The sequence below is a fragment of the Mesoplodon densirostris genome, chromosome 12, assembly GCF_025265405.1.
Source record: "Mesoplodon densirostris isolate mMesDen1 chromosome 12, mMesDen1 primary haplotype, whole genome shotgun sequence".
Classification (NCBI taxonomy): Eukaryota; Metazoa; Chordata; class Mammalia; order Artiodactyla; family Ziphiidae; genus Mesoplodon; species Mesoplodon densirostris.
In genome coordinates this window covers 103,817,822-103,831,657 of record NC_082672.1, presented here as the reverse complement: position 1 = coordinate 103,831,657, position 13,836 = coordinate 103,817,822, and the positions used below count along the sequence as shown (strand labels likewise).

Genomic DNA, 13,836 nt, shown 5'->3' with positions numbered 1-13,836 from the left:
TGCAAAGAAAGAAGAAAGTAAAGAAGGAAAGGTGTGTTTATCAAACATCCCAATAGTGAAAGTGTGTGAAAGCAACTTTTGAAAAAGTGAATCTGTCAGAGTTTAGCCGTATTATTACATTTTATTTTATTCATTGAACGTAAATAATTATCAGTGAATCCTTTCTAGATTTTCTAGTTTCCCAAAGTTCCCTGTATTCACATTCTAAGCTGAAAAATGGTATTTTAAGTCACTGCTCTCCACCTTATATTATCTATAATCACTCCTCATGACCTCCTCCTTCAAAGAAACGTGATCCTGAGAAGTGTCCTTTGTTTGTCTTTGTGGAATAAGTGATGGGGATGTATCCTGGAGACCTGTGAGATGTTTAAATTGTGGCCTAATGAAACTAGGATGGAGAGTTCTGGAAAGATCTGGAAAGATGGCTGGTAGAGTGTGGCCAGATGTGGGAGAAGAGACACGTACAGAGAGAGGGAGAGGAAATTTTCAGAGGGAGACAATTAAACAAATAATTCAGTAAGTTTTGTTGTGTGGTGTGGGATGCAAGCCTTTCTCTCCCCCTTTCCTTCACAATCTCTTTGTTAAAGACTGTGTTTTTCATTAGTTTTACTAAGATAGGATTTGCCGTTTTCTTTGGATACTGAGAATGGACCCATGAAAACAGTTACATTTGGGTTATCTCTGACTATCTTTAATGAAGAACATAAATATTGGCCACACTATCTATGCACATGCTATCACCATGCCTTTTTTGTTCTCTGTTCATATATCTAAGTCCTCTTCTTTGAGGTCAATCTCAAATCTCATCTGAAATGTACATTTATTGATAGATTCAACCCATAATGAACTGTCCCTTCTTTGTGCTCCTTAGGCTCTGATTATTTATAAAAACTCATTTTTGAACTTAGACGCTGTCCAATATGATATATTACTTATTTCATCAGCATATGTTATATCCTCAACACAGTTATTAGCTTTTGTGAGGCCGGGATCATACATTCTGTAATTTTTCTCAGTACTTACACTTACTTTGATAGAAACCACATTCATTCATCTAAACATCATTTATTGAGTGTTAATTAAATGTCTCAACTCAGTCAATATTGTTTGAATGAATGCATGCATGAATGAGGGAGTATGCAATAGGTAGCCTAATGTACCGCCCGATGTGAAAACACCAAAAACATAAACACAAAAGCAAGCCAAAAAGTGGACCAGGACTTTCTGTAAAATATCCTGCTTTTGTTGGATGAGGCCATGAAAATCAAAATGCTCCTGAAAGGTCTTAAGAGCTGACCAAGAATAGTAAACAACTGAAATTCTCTCAGGCTTATTCAACCCTATCACTGGACACATTTATACCTCTCAGGAATGTTATTAAAAGAAGAGATTAATAAAGCTTTTATAGATGAGTTGATAAATCTCTAAATATTTAAATCTTCATTTCCTCCTAGGTTTCTCTAGTTTGGGTTTCCAAAAGATTTCAAGAAACCACAGGATAATTTAAAAATTAGACATTATCTTTCTTACCTTCATGTTTTTTGATGGTAAACACATTTTATTTTCTCCATAGTGCTGCCCAATTTCCACCAGTACAGTTCTTAAGTGAATTTTGCTCTGGATGGTGGTATATATAAGATGTAAATGAATTGTTTGTATATGTTTTAGAATTCTTCAAAAGGGCCTGGCCATGGGAATGCATTGAATCTTACTTAAATAAGTAAAGTAACTTCCTCAGAATTATTATTTTATTCTGGTTAGGATACTCTCTGCCCTGGTTTGTTAAAATTTCCCTCTAGAGTGGTTTTAATTTTGTTTCTGATAGGGTCCTAGGATTTATTGCCACACCCATCCTGCATCTGGTTTTCTTTGAATTACTCTCCTTGCAGTTTCTGATTCATACAGGGCCTTACAGGTTAGTGACAACCTGGCCATCACAACTCTGGGAAGGACAGGCCTACTTTTCAGAGGTGTTGATGTTTTCTGTACCTGAAGGTTTTCAAGAGATATCAATCTTCCTCACCACCTCCCTTGGCCCTCTTAATGGACTAAGCAGTTCCTCATGAAAGTTCTGTAGGATATCTGTACTAACTTCTCCATATTGTTCCATCCTGAGTCTAAATTCCTGGCCTCAAGGTAATGTTAGATTTCTAGCTCCAGCCCCTATGTACATAAGGCCTATACTAAGGAACGGAACCCATACACATCAGTCTGCTTTTATTTCTCTGGATTTAATTTCTCTGTTACTTTCTGAAACATGCAGGTGTTCCTTTCTTTCTTTTAATCTCAGCTATGTGCTTTTAACATTTTCAAAACTGACCCAGAATTTACATGTGTCTCCAGTAAGAGTACATTAAATTGAGCTTAGTCTGCTCTTCTACTGGCATATTTGAGATCCAAATAATTTGCTACTTAACTGGATTCAGTTACCTGTATATTTCAGGCACCTAAAACTCACCATGTTCCAAATTTCCCCCTTTATAGTTAGTAATTTTCTTGGGAATCTGGATAACATTAGATGGAATAAAGTTAGTGAGTGGCCCAGGATTGCCTGAAATTTTGTTTGTCAGAGTGGCCAGGGAAAGTTAAGCAAAGAAGAAAACCAAATGAAAAACAGAATCACATTATTATGGCTGAGACAAGATTCCATGCAGAACTCTCTGTAGAGCTGGGTTGGGTCATAACTTATGCCAGAGCTCTAGGTGGGGTTGACACCATCTCATGCCAAGCTCTCAGTTCTGGGCTAACGTCATCTCTGGTCCACTCTATGGAGTGGAAACTTTGGAGGAATGGCCAATGTGTTCCACAGTGTCGGAAGAGGGGAATTGTGAACGTTACTTTCTAAATTGTGGAGGAACTAACCACTGTAAATGTGCCTTGAACTATGGTGTTTAATTTGACCAGTCAGATCAATGACTTTCCCCTTGAATGAAATGCTGCTACGTATATGAGCAGAAAAACAAAACTGGTATAAGGAATAGATAGCTAGTGGGAAGCAGCTGCATAGCACAGGAAGATCAGCTCTGTGCTTTGTGACCACGTAGAGGAGTGAGATAGGGAGGGTGGGAGGGAGGGAGATGCAAGAGGGAAGAGATATGGGGACATATGTATATGTATAACTGATTTACTTTGTTATAAAGCGGAAACTAACACACCATTGTAAAGCAATTATACTCCAATAAAGATGTTTAAAAAAAAACTAGTGTAAGGAGCTGGAGAGACTGGGAGTCTTATTTTCTCAGCAATTAACTTTTCGTCGACCATGACCTACCCTTTGAGTCTCCTAGACCTTGGGGATGATCGCAACCCCTTGGGTTGGGTGATGGAAACCCCATCTTCACTAGAACCTCTATAGTTCACTTTGATTTTTCCCACTCCGTCTATCCATCCCATGTATGCAGTCAGACATTTGATCTTGGACTTTTACTGACAAAATATCCTTGAATATAACCATTTCTTTTCACTCCCACTGCTACTGCTTTTGTCACTGCCTTAACTAGGGCTTTATCTTTATGTTCTTTATATAAATATATAAATATCTATATATAAATAAAATGTAATATTAATTCTGATGATTTTAAAGTCTTTTCTTGATAAAGACTTTTCCTGATAAATATACACAATATCGTATATAAATATTTTTGTATTATCTGTTCTTTTCTTAGAATTTTAGTCATATGATTCTATCTCTTGGTATGTCTAGAACTTTTTGATTGAAGGCTGACTATTTTATTTGGCTTTTAAAATTTTTCTCAGTGGAAATGTTGTTTTGCTTCAAAATATATTACTCTACCTGGAAGTAGCAAATCTTCAAATTACAATTTTTTAAATGCTTTCAAGTATCAATACTATAGGTGTCACAAAATCTAGAAAAATGACATTTGAAAATTAACTACTGCCAGATGTGTCTCTATAAAACTTTTTCCCTACTCTTGTAGCTATATATTCTTTAACTGCCTCCTCATATGACAGTTTATGTGTTTTAGAAATAAAATTTTAAGAAATAAACTTTGTAGTTTATAGACATAGATTTCTTTTCACATGGTTGATTAGAGTTTGCTTTTAGTTATTAATAGTTTAGAAAAGTTTATTTCAGTGTCACAATTTATTATTGATAATGTCGCATTAATGTTCATTGTTAACTTTGAGAAAACCTCTATGGATTACTTCCTCATAAATATTTACTATTATAAATGCATTACTGATTTCAGTACTGCTATAGGTTTGTGCATTACAGGAATTCTGATAAAATACTCATTCACCCCATTCCATTACACACATTATTGATGGGGTATATTCTTTTATTTCTTTATTTATTTTTGACTGTGTTGTGTCTTCGTTGCTGTGCGCAGGCTTTCTCTAGTTGCAGCGACTGGGGGATACTCTTTGTTGCGGTGTGCAGGCTTCTTATTGCAGTGGCTTCTCTTGTTGCAAAGCACAGGCTCTAGGCACACAAGCTTCAGTAGTTGTGGCTCGCAGGCTCAGTAGTTGTGGCTCACGGGCTCTAGAGTGAAGGCTCCATAGTCGTGGCACACGGTCTTAGTTGCTCCGCGGCATGTGGGATCTTCCCGGACCAGGGCTCGAACCCGTGTCTCCTGCATTGGCAGGTGGCTTCCTAACCACTGTGCCATCAGGGAAGCCCCTGGAGTATATATATATATATATATATATATATATATTTTTGCGGTATGCTGGCCTCTCACTGTTGTGGCCTCTCCCCGTTGTGGGGCACAGGCTCCGGACATGCAGGCTCAGTGGCCATGGCTCACGGGCCTAGCCGCTACGCGGCATTTGGGATCTTCCCAGACTGGGGCACGAACCCGTGTCCCCTGCATCGGCAGGCAGACTCTCAACCACTGCACCACCAGGGAAGCCCTGGAGTATATTCTTGACAGAAGGAAATTTCCGTTTTGACTAAGCATTGAAGAAAACTGAATCTTTGACTTATCTTTCACATGCCTGATGATTGAAATAATTTTCCACAGAATAACTTCTGGTTTTATACTTTTCAGTTCTTTTTTTCTTCTTCAAACGCACATGCTTTGAGAGCTGTGAAGTGCAAGACATGGCTATATTGTAAGGTGGTTTTTGTCCTTACGCTTCTGTGTCTTGTGCTAGTTAAGTCAGTAGAGTAGTCAGTAAGAGTACTGGAAGTTATTCCTGTAATGGGATATTATATAGTCAATTACATATGGTGGTGTCTGAAAATCACATAATAGCCTCACTTAAAACATCTCCTTAGCCAGATTTCAAAAAAGCCTGTTACCAATCTAATATGATCCAACATAGCAGAATATGATAGAAGGAAAATTGACAAAGAAATAGACGCTGGACTTACCTGATGGAAATTAAATTAAATTAAATATCTCACTTTTGACAATTTTGCAAAAACCTATAATGACATGAACTAATTTCTAGGGTTCTTCATAGGACCTAAAAAGGAACCCGTAGAGTTGTGGAACAACAAGAGAAGCTACTGTGATGAGAAGCCTGGGCACCGCAACAAAGAGTAGCCCCCGCTCGCCGCAACTCGAGAAAGCCTGCACGCAGCACTGAAGACCCAACGCAGCCAAAATAAAAATAAATAAATAAAAATAAATAAATTTATCTTTTAAAAAGTAATACTCAGGTTTGAGGCATGAGAAATTTGATGAGGAGAAATTAGCTAATGTTTGCAGAACTTTTAAAATATCAAACTCGGTCTCTAAGATTTTAGCATTCTATACAACATCAGTTACTTATTAGTGGTTTGGGAAGGCCAATTTAAAATTTTCTCATCTTACTGTATTGAAATTCACAGCCCTAATGTTTTCCACGTTGACTATATGAACGATGAAGAAAAGTCAGTCATGTATTTCATTTCCAACTGGACAGAAAACAATATTTTAAAAAGGCCTAGTGACTTTTGATTTCTTCTAAGGCAAATGGATAGGTAATTTTTATTCCCTGATTAGGAGAAAAATGGTGGAAGAGGGCAGGGTTAAGAATTAAGATTTCAAGAGCATGAGAGGTAGATGGCCAACCATAGTTCCTAAGGTTCGGTGCCTGTAACTGTTGCTGCTGCTTAAGCGTGCCAAAACAGTGGTACGGCTGCTGCGCTCATGTTTGCTACCACTAGAAACATTCTTGCCAGTAGTGGCGGCAGCGGGACTCCATTACCCCCTTTTTTCACTCTCTCCAGAAGCTCCAGATGGCGTCTTCCGTGGGCAACGTGGCCGACAGCACAGAACCAACGAAACGTATGCTTTCCTTCCAAGGGTTAGCTGAGCTGGCACATCGAGAATATCAGGCAGGAGATTTTGAGACAGCTGAGAGACACTGCATGCAGCTCTGGAGACAAGAGCCAGGCAATACTGGTGTACTTTTATTACTTTCATCTATACACTTCCAGTGTCGAAGGCTGGACAGATCTGCCCACTTTAGTACTCTGGCAATTAAACAGAACCCTCTTCTGGCAGAAGCCTATTCGAATTTGGGGAATGTGTACAAGGAAAGAGGGCAGTTGCAGGAAGCAATTGAGCATTACGGGCATGCGTTGCGTCTCAAACCATATTTCATCGATGGTTATATTAACCTGGCAGCCGCTTTGGTAGCAGCAGGCGACATGGAAGGGGCAGTACAAGCTTACGTCTCTGCTCTTCAGTACAATCCTTCTTTGTACTGTGTTCGCAGTGACCTGGGGAACCTGCTCAAAGCCCTGGGTGGCTTAGAAGAAGCCAAGGCATGTTATTTGAAAGCAATTGAGATACAACCGAACTTTGCAGTAGCTTGGAGTAATCTTGGCTGTGTTTTCAATGCACAAGGGGAGATTTGGCTTGCAATTCATCACTTTGAAAAGGCTGTCACCCTTGACCCCAATTTTCTGGATGCTTGTATCAATTTAGGAAATGTCTTCAATGAGGCACGGATTTTTGACAGAGCTGTGGCAGCTTACCTTCGTGCCCTAAGCTTGAGTCCAAATCATGCAGTGGTACATGGCAACCTGGCTTGTGTATACTCTGAGCAAGGCCTGATGGATCTGGCAATAGACACCTACAGGCGAGCTATTTAATTGCAACCACATTTCCCTGATGCTTACTGCAACCTAGCCAACGCTCTCAAAGAGAAGGGCAGTGTTTCTGAAGCAGAAGATTGTTATCATACAGCTCTCCGGCTGTGTCCCACCCATGCAGACTCTCTGAATAACCTAGCCAATATCAAAGGAGAAGAGGGAAACAGTGAAGAGGCAGTTCGCTTGTATCGTAAAGCATTAGGGCTCTGCCCAGACTTTGCTGATGCCCATTCAAATTTAGCAAGTGTATTGAAGCAGCAGGGAAAACTGCACGAAGCTCTGATGCATTATAAGGAGGCTATTCGAATCAGTCCTACCTTTGCTGATGCGTACTGTAATATGGGAAACACTCTATGGGAGATGCAGGATGTTCAGGGAGCCTTGCAGTGTTATACTCGTGCCATTCAGATCAACCCTGCATTTGCGGATACCCACAGCAATCTGGCTTCCATTCACCAGGATTCAGGGAATATTCCAGAAGCAATTGCTTCTTATCGCACTGTTCTGAAGCTTCAACCTGATTTTCCTGACGCTTATTGTAATTTGGCTCATTGCCTGCAGGTTGTCTGTGATTGGACAGACTATGATGAGCGAATGAAGAAGTTGGTCAGCATTGTGGCTGACCAGTTGGAGAAGAATAGGTTGCCTTCTGTGCAGCCTCATCATAGTATGCTCTATCCTCTTCCTCATGGCTTCAGGAAGGCTATTGCTGAGAGGCATGGGAACCTCTGCTTGGCTAATATAAGTGTCCTTCATAAACCACCGTATGAACATCCAAAAGACTTGAAGCTCAGTGATGGTCGACTGCGTGTAGGATACGTGAGTTCTGACTTTGGGAATCATCCTACTTCTCACCTTATGCAGTCTATTCCAGGCATGCACAATCCTGATAAATTTGAGATATTCTGTTATGCCCTGAGCCCACATGATGGCACAAACTTCCGAGCGAAGGTGATGGCAGAAGCCAATCATTTCACTGATCTTTCTCAGATTCCATGCAATGGGAAAGCAGCTGATCGCATCCATCAAGATGGTATACACATCCTTGTAAATATGAATGGTTATACCAGGGGTGCTCGAAATGAACTCTTTGCTCTCAGGCCAGCTCCTATTCAGGCAATGTGGCTGGGGTACCCTGGGACTAGTGGCGCGCTTTTCATGGATTATATCATCACTGATCAGGAAACGTCACCTGCTGAAGTTGCTGAGCAGTATTCTGAGAAACTGGCTTATATGCCCCATACGTTCTTTATTGGTGATCATGCTAATATGTTCCCTCACCTGAAGAAAAAAGCCGTCATCGATTTTAAGTCCAATGGGCACATTTATGACAATCGGATTGTGCTGAATGGCATCGACCTCCAAGCATTTCTTGATAGTCTATCAGATGTGCAAATAGTCAAGATGAAATGTCCTGATGGAGAAGACAACGCAGACAGCAGTAATACAGCTCTTAATATGCCTGTCATTCCTATGAATACTGTTGCAGAAGCAGTTATTGAAATGATTAACAGAGGACAAATTCAGATTACAATGAATGGATTCAGTATTAGCAATGGACTGGCAACTACCCTGATCAACAATAAGGCTGTCACTGGAGAGGAGGTTCCCTGTACCATTATTGTAACCACACGTTCTCAGTACGGGTTACCGGAAGATGCCATTGTGTACTGTAACTTTAATCAGTTATACAAAATTGACCCATCTACTTTGCAGATGTGGGCAAATATTCTGAAGCGTGTTCCCAATAGTGTACTGTGGCTGTTGCGTTTTCCAGCAGCAGGAGAAGCTAATATTCAACAGTACACGCAAAATGTGGGCCTTCCCCCAAACCGTATCATTTTTTCACCTGTTGCTCCTAAAGAGGAACATGTTCGGAGAGGCCAGCTGACACTCCACTCTGTAATGGCCACACCACAGGGATGGATGTCCTTTGGGCAGGGACCCCCATGGTGACTATGCCAGGAGAGACTCTTGCTTCCCGAGTTGCAGGTTCCCAGCTCACTTGTTTAGGCTGTCTTGAGCTGATTGCTAAAAATCGACAAGAATATGAAGAGCTAGCTGTGAAACTGGGAACTGATCTCGAATACCTGAAGAAAATTCGTGGCAAAGTCTGGAAGCAGAGAACATCTAGCCCTCTGTTCAACACCAAACAATACACAATGGAACTAGAGCGGCTCTACCTACAGATGTGGGAGCATTATGCAGCTGGCAACAAACCTGATCACATGATTAAGCCTGTTGAAGTCACTGAGTCGGCCTAAATAATGACTGTGTGCCCAGGAGAATTACCCCTGTAGCTGAGCCTCAACCTTCTGGGGGAAAGGGAACTACTTTTTCAATATCATGGTGCAGATGGGTGACAGACAATGATAAGAAATAGCACAGCCAGACTTGCTTCCTGCATGATCACGATAGGGAGAGACCCAAGAGATGCGAAACTGCTGTTCCACAAGGAGTCTCCATCGAATTTTGCAGCAGCCAGGTGTCTGGAAGGTCTGGAAGGTAAGTCTGGAAGGTAAGTCTGGAAGGTCTGATCTCCCTTGGTCTTCCAGGGGATGGATGGTTAATGTGGAAGGGAGATAGAGATTGCCCAGCCGTTTTGTGATTATCATGGATTGATTGAGTCTTCTGAATTAATTTTTTTCTTTATATTTTGGGTATTGGAGCTTTTAAAAATGTTTGGTTTCAGGTATTTTTATTCATGTGAAGTGTATATGATTCTCTTGAGATAAGGTTTTAAGCTAAAATATTCCTTGTTTTAGTTTCTGAACTCTACCGATAAATGGGGACTTTGTTGGTGTAGTCTTTTTATAGGTTTTATAAACCACTTGAGCCTCTATCAGTCACTTTAGTGTCTGACATAACGTTTGGAACTCTCAGTGCTTTGTTGGTTTGTAGATGATGGCTTCAATTCTTTTTCTGGTCCGTTTACTTCTTCCCTTCCCCCACTTTAAAAATTCTCCTGTAACTTGGCTAACAAAATACCAAGTGTGATTCAAAACCTCCCAGAGTGTTTCTCTTCAACACATCATCTGGTGCCAAATGAAGATTCTTAGGAGTGCTTATTAATTATGAAGGGCACAGTTGTGGTACTGTCACTGACGATAATAATAATGGATTTTTGGCCTAGAGTTTTGACCTATTTCACCAGTGTTTGTTTTACCGTTGACTGCCCCTCTATGCTGCTTCCAAAAGTGATAGTGTGTGATAAGATTTTTACTTTCATTTCTAAAGTTTGTTTTTTTTAGGTGAGTCCTGTTCTTCCTTTTTCTTTCAGCAGAAATGAAATCGCAGGTAAGTATAAGTATTCAAATATTTGATCAGTAAGTCACAGTTATCTCCAGTACATTAAATAACTTTCATCAAAAAACATGTTATAGGTAAAAAGCTCTGAAGGACCAGCTATGTATTCATATACATATGTTTCAGGCCTTCTAGGGTATTATATATAATAACTTGTCTTCTGGTCATGGTCTTGAAGTCTTTATGGATTCAGCCTCAGTAGTAGCGAACTGCACTGCTACTTGGTTTGGAGTACAAATTAGACTTTAGCCCTCCTGGACGTTGAGTTTTTGGTATTGAAAACCATAGGAATGAAATTATTGTATTTCAACAAAGGATCAAGGGCTTAAGGCTTAAACAAGCCAACATATGTGTGGGAAGCAGTCAGCCTTGAGAGCAGGCTACGGACATGCCAGGCATGCCGCCACTGCTCAAAGGGACTGTCCCTACTTGTTCCCCTCCTTGTTCCATTCCACGGTAGATAAATCACCAGGGCCCAGAAATCAGAAAGAATGTGAAATGAGACAAGCAAATCTGTCTCCACCCTGAATGTGCAGGTTATTTTGGATGATTCTGGGTTTATGGGTTTTCTCCCAGGGAAGTTAACCTTGAGCCGAGACAGTCATTAGATAATGTAAACCACCGTCTGGCAACCTTCCCTTTTCTAGTCTATATAATCTGCAACTGTAGCATAATAAAACTTGCCTTGCAACCATCAGTTGTCTTGGCCCTTCTGACCCCATTCGTCGGTGCTACTTCAGTTCCTTACCCTGTCCCTTCTGACCCTGGGCGGTGAAATACTCTTTCTGAGGCTGGTCTGCAGCAAGTGGCGCCCGAACAGGGACCTGAAGCGTGAAGCCAATTAAAAGAAAAAGAAAGTGCAGGTAAGAGAACCCTTATGCAAAATATGTGTGGACACGAGTAAAAGTGAAACTAATAGAGGCATAAGGCAACAGTCAGAAGTAAAATAAGATGGGGCAAAAGGGCTCAAAGGACCGTGAATTATTTGCTCTGGTTTTACTTTTGATGCTTAAAGCTCGGGGTAATAAAGTTTCTACCTCACAGTTGACTGAATTTTTGCAGCATATCCATGATGTATCTCCCTGGTTTCCTGATGGCGGCTCTGTGACATAGAAATCTGGCAGAAAGTTGGAGAAGATTTAAAAAATTATTATGAGTCTCGAGGGCCTACTCATACTGCCGTTGTTACATTTAGTTTGTGGAATCTGATAAAAATATGTTTAGGTTCTTCTCATGATAGTGTTGATTTGAATGTAAAGTCAGAAAAACATAAGCCTCTGACAGAAGAAAAGACTGTATTATCAGCTACTGTGTCGCCACTTCCTAAACCGAAAGAGCTAATTAATTTAAATATTTCAGATGAAGAGGAACATTTTGACTTAACAGATGAGGCTTTTAAACATAAAAGAGAGAAATATCCTGAGGATGATTTTCTAATGGCTATAATAGATAAGTCAGTGCAAAAGCTGCAAATTAGTAAGGACTGTCTTCCTCAAAATTCTCCATCTGTAAAAATGCTCAGTCCCTTGCAACGTGCTGTACAAGCAGCAATAAAACGAGGAGAAGATCCTATTTTCTGTTGTCCTGTCACGGAAAGACCTGATCCTAATAATCCTCAACAGGCTATTAGGGAGCATCAGGCTCTTCCTTTTAAAGTTTTGAAAGATTTAAAATCTGCTTGTGCTCAATATGGGCCCACTGCTCCTTTTACTACTGCTATGGTTGACACTATTACAGGAGAAGCTCTTCCCCCTGCTGATTGGCAGTCTATTGCACGAGCTTGTTTAAATGGTGGAGATTATTTAATATGGAAGTTTGATTTTTATGAACGGGCTGCTGAACAAGCAGAAAAGAATGCTACCCATGATATTCCAGTTGATTATCATATGCTGATTGGGGAAGGACCATATATCGCTTTACAAGATTGATTAACTTATCCCTTTGTTGCTTATCCTCAAATAAATCATTTGGCATTACAAGCCTGGAGGAAATTATCTTCTACACACAAAACTGAGGATCTTTCAAAAATTAGACAGGGACCTGATGAACCATATGCTGATTTTGTAGATATATTGTTACAGCCGGTGGGGAGGCTCATTGTGGATGGACTCACTGGTACAATTGTAGTTAAGCAACTTGCTTTTGAAAACGCTAATAAGGCATGTCAGGCTGCGATTCGACCTTGGAGAAAATGGGGAACATTGGAGGATTATATTCGCCTTTGTGCAGACATTGGGCCTGCTTATATACAGGGTGCTGCTATGGCTGCAGCATTAACTAAAGTGGGGTTTAAAAACAATCCAAAGAGAACAAAGACTAGTTTTAAATGCGGAAAGGCAGGTCATTTTGCTGGAGGATGTAGATCTTTTCATTGTAACCCTGGTCCTTCCTTCCCTACTCAAAACCCTCCAGATGGTCAGAAGATCCCTGGTTTATGCCCTAAATGCAATAGGGGAAAACGTTGGGCATGAGATTGTCGCTCAGTGGCCCACAAGGATGGAACACCACTGTCGGGAAACTCCTCGCGGGGCCTTCCTCGGCCCCAACAGATAATAGGGGCAATGTCTGTGTATCCTCCTCAAACTATCAATCAGACATTAACCAAAAACAAAAACATACAATATCTTTGCTCTCCAGAGAAACAGCAGGAAGCGCAGGACTGGACCACAGTACCTGCGCCCGATATGTATTAACTCCTGAAATGGGTCCTCAGGCCTTCTCTACAAGCATCTATGGACCTTTACCCAAGGGCTTGATGGGACTATTATTGGGAAGAAGTAGTGTCACCATGAAGGGTTTAACTATTATGCCAGGAGTCATAGATTCTGACTACGAAGGAGAAATAAAAATCATGGCACAAACTATTAAAAATATAATAATGATTTCTCCTGGGGATAAAATTGCACAATTGCTACTTTTGCCCTTTGTACCTCATGGACAAATTTTACGACATCAAAAGAGAGACACAAAGGCTTTTGGATCATCTAATGCTGCCTACTGGATTCAGAAGATAGGGAAAGAACGTCCAGAAATGAAATGAACCATTAATGGAAAGGTTTTTTCAGGTTTGTTAGACACTGGAGCTGATGTCTCTGTTATGACACAGATTCACTGGCATAAACATTGGCCCGTTAGTCCTACTATTACAGAACTTCAAGGAATAGGACAGAGTTCTTCTCCTATGCAAAGTAGTCAGTTATTATTATGGCAAGATAGTGAGGGCCATTCAGGATACTTCCAGCCTTATGTTTTGCCTAGGCTGCCTTTAAACCTCTGGGGCCGAGATATATTAAAAGAAATGGGAGTATTACTTTATAGTCCAAATTCTCAAGTCTCTAATATGATGTTGGATCAAGGATTTCTTCCCACAAAAGGACTGGGGACAAATCAACAAGGAACTGTCTATCCTATTGATGTGAAAATAAAAAATGATAGACAAGGTTTGGGTTTTTCTTAGGGGCCTTGGATTCTCCTCCACT

General features: G+C 40.5%; 1 pseudogene; it reads left to right on the top strand.

Annotated features, from left to right (window-relative positions):
* Positions 1-6,123: 6,123 nt before the first annotated feature.
* Positions 6,124-9,332, top strand: LOC132500101 (UDP-N-acetylglucosamine--peptide N-acetylglucosaminyltransferase 110 kDa subunit-like; annotated as a pseudogene).
* The last annotated feature ends 4,504 nt before the right edge of the window (positions 9,333-13,836 follow it).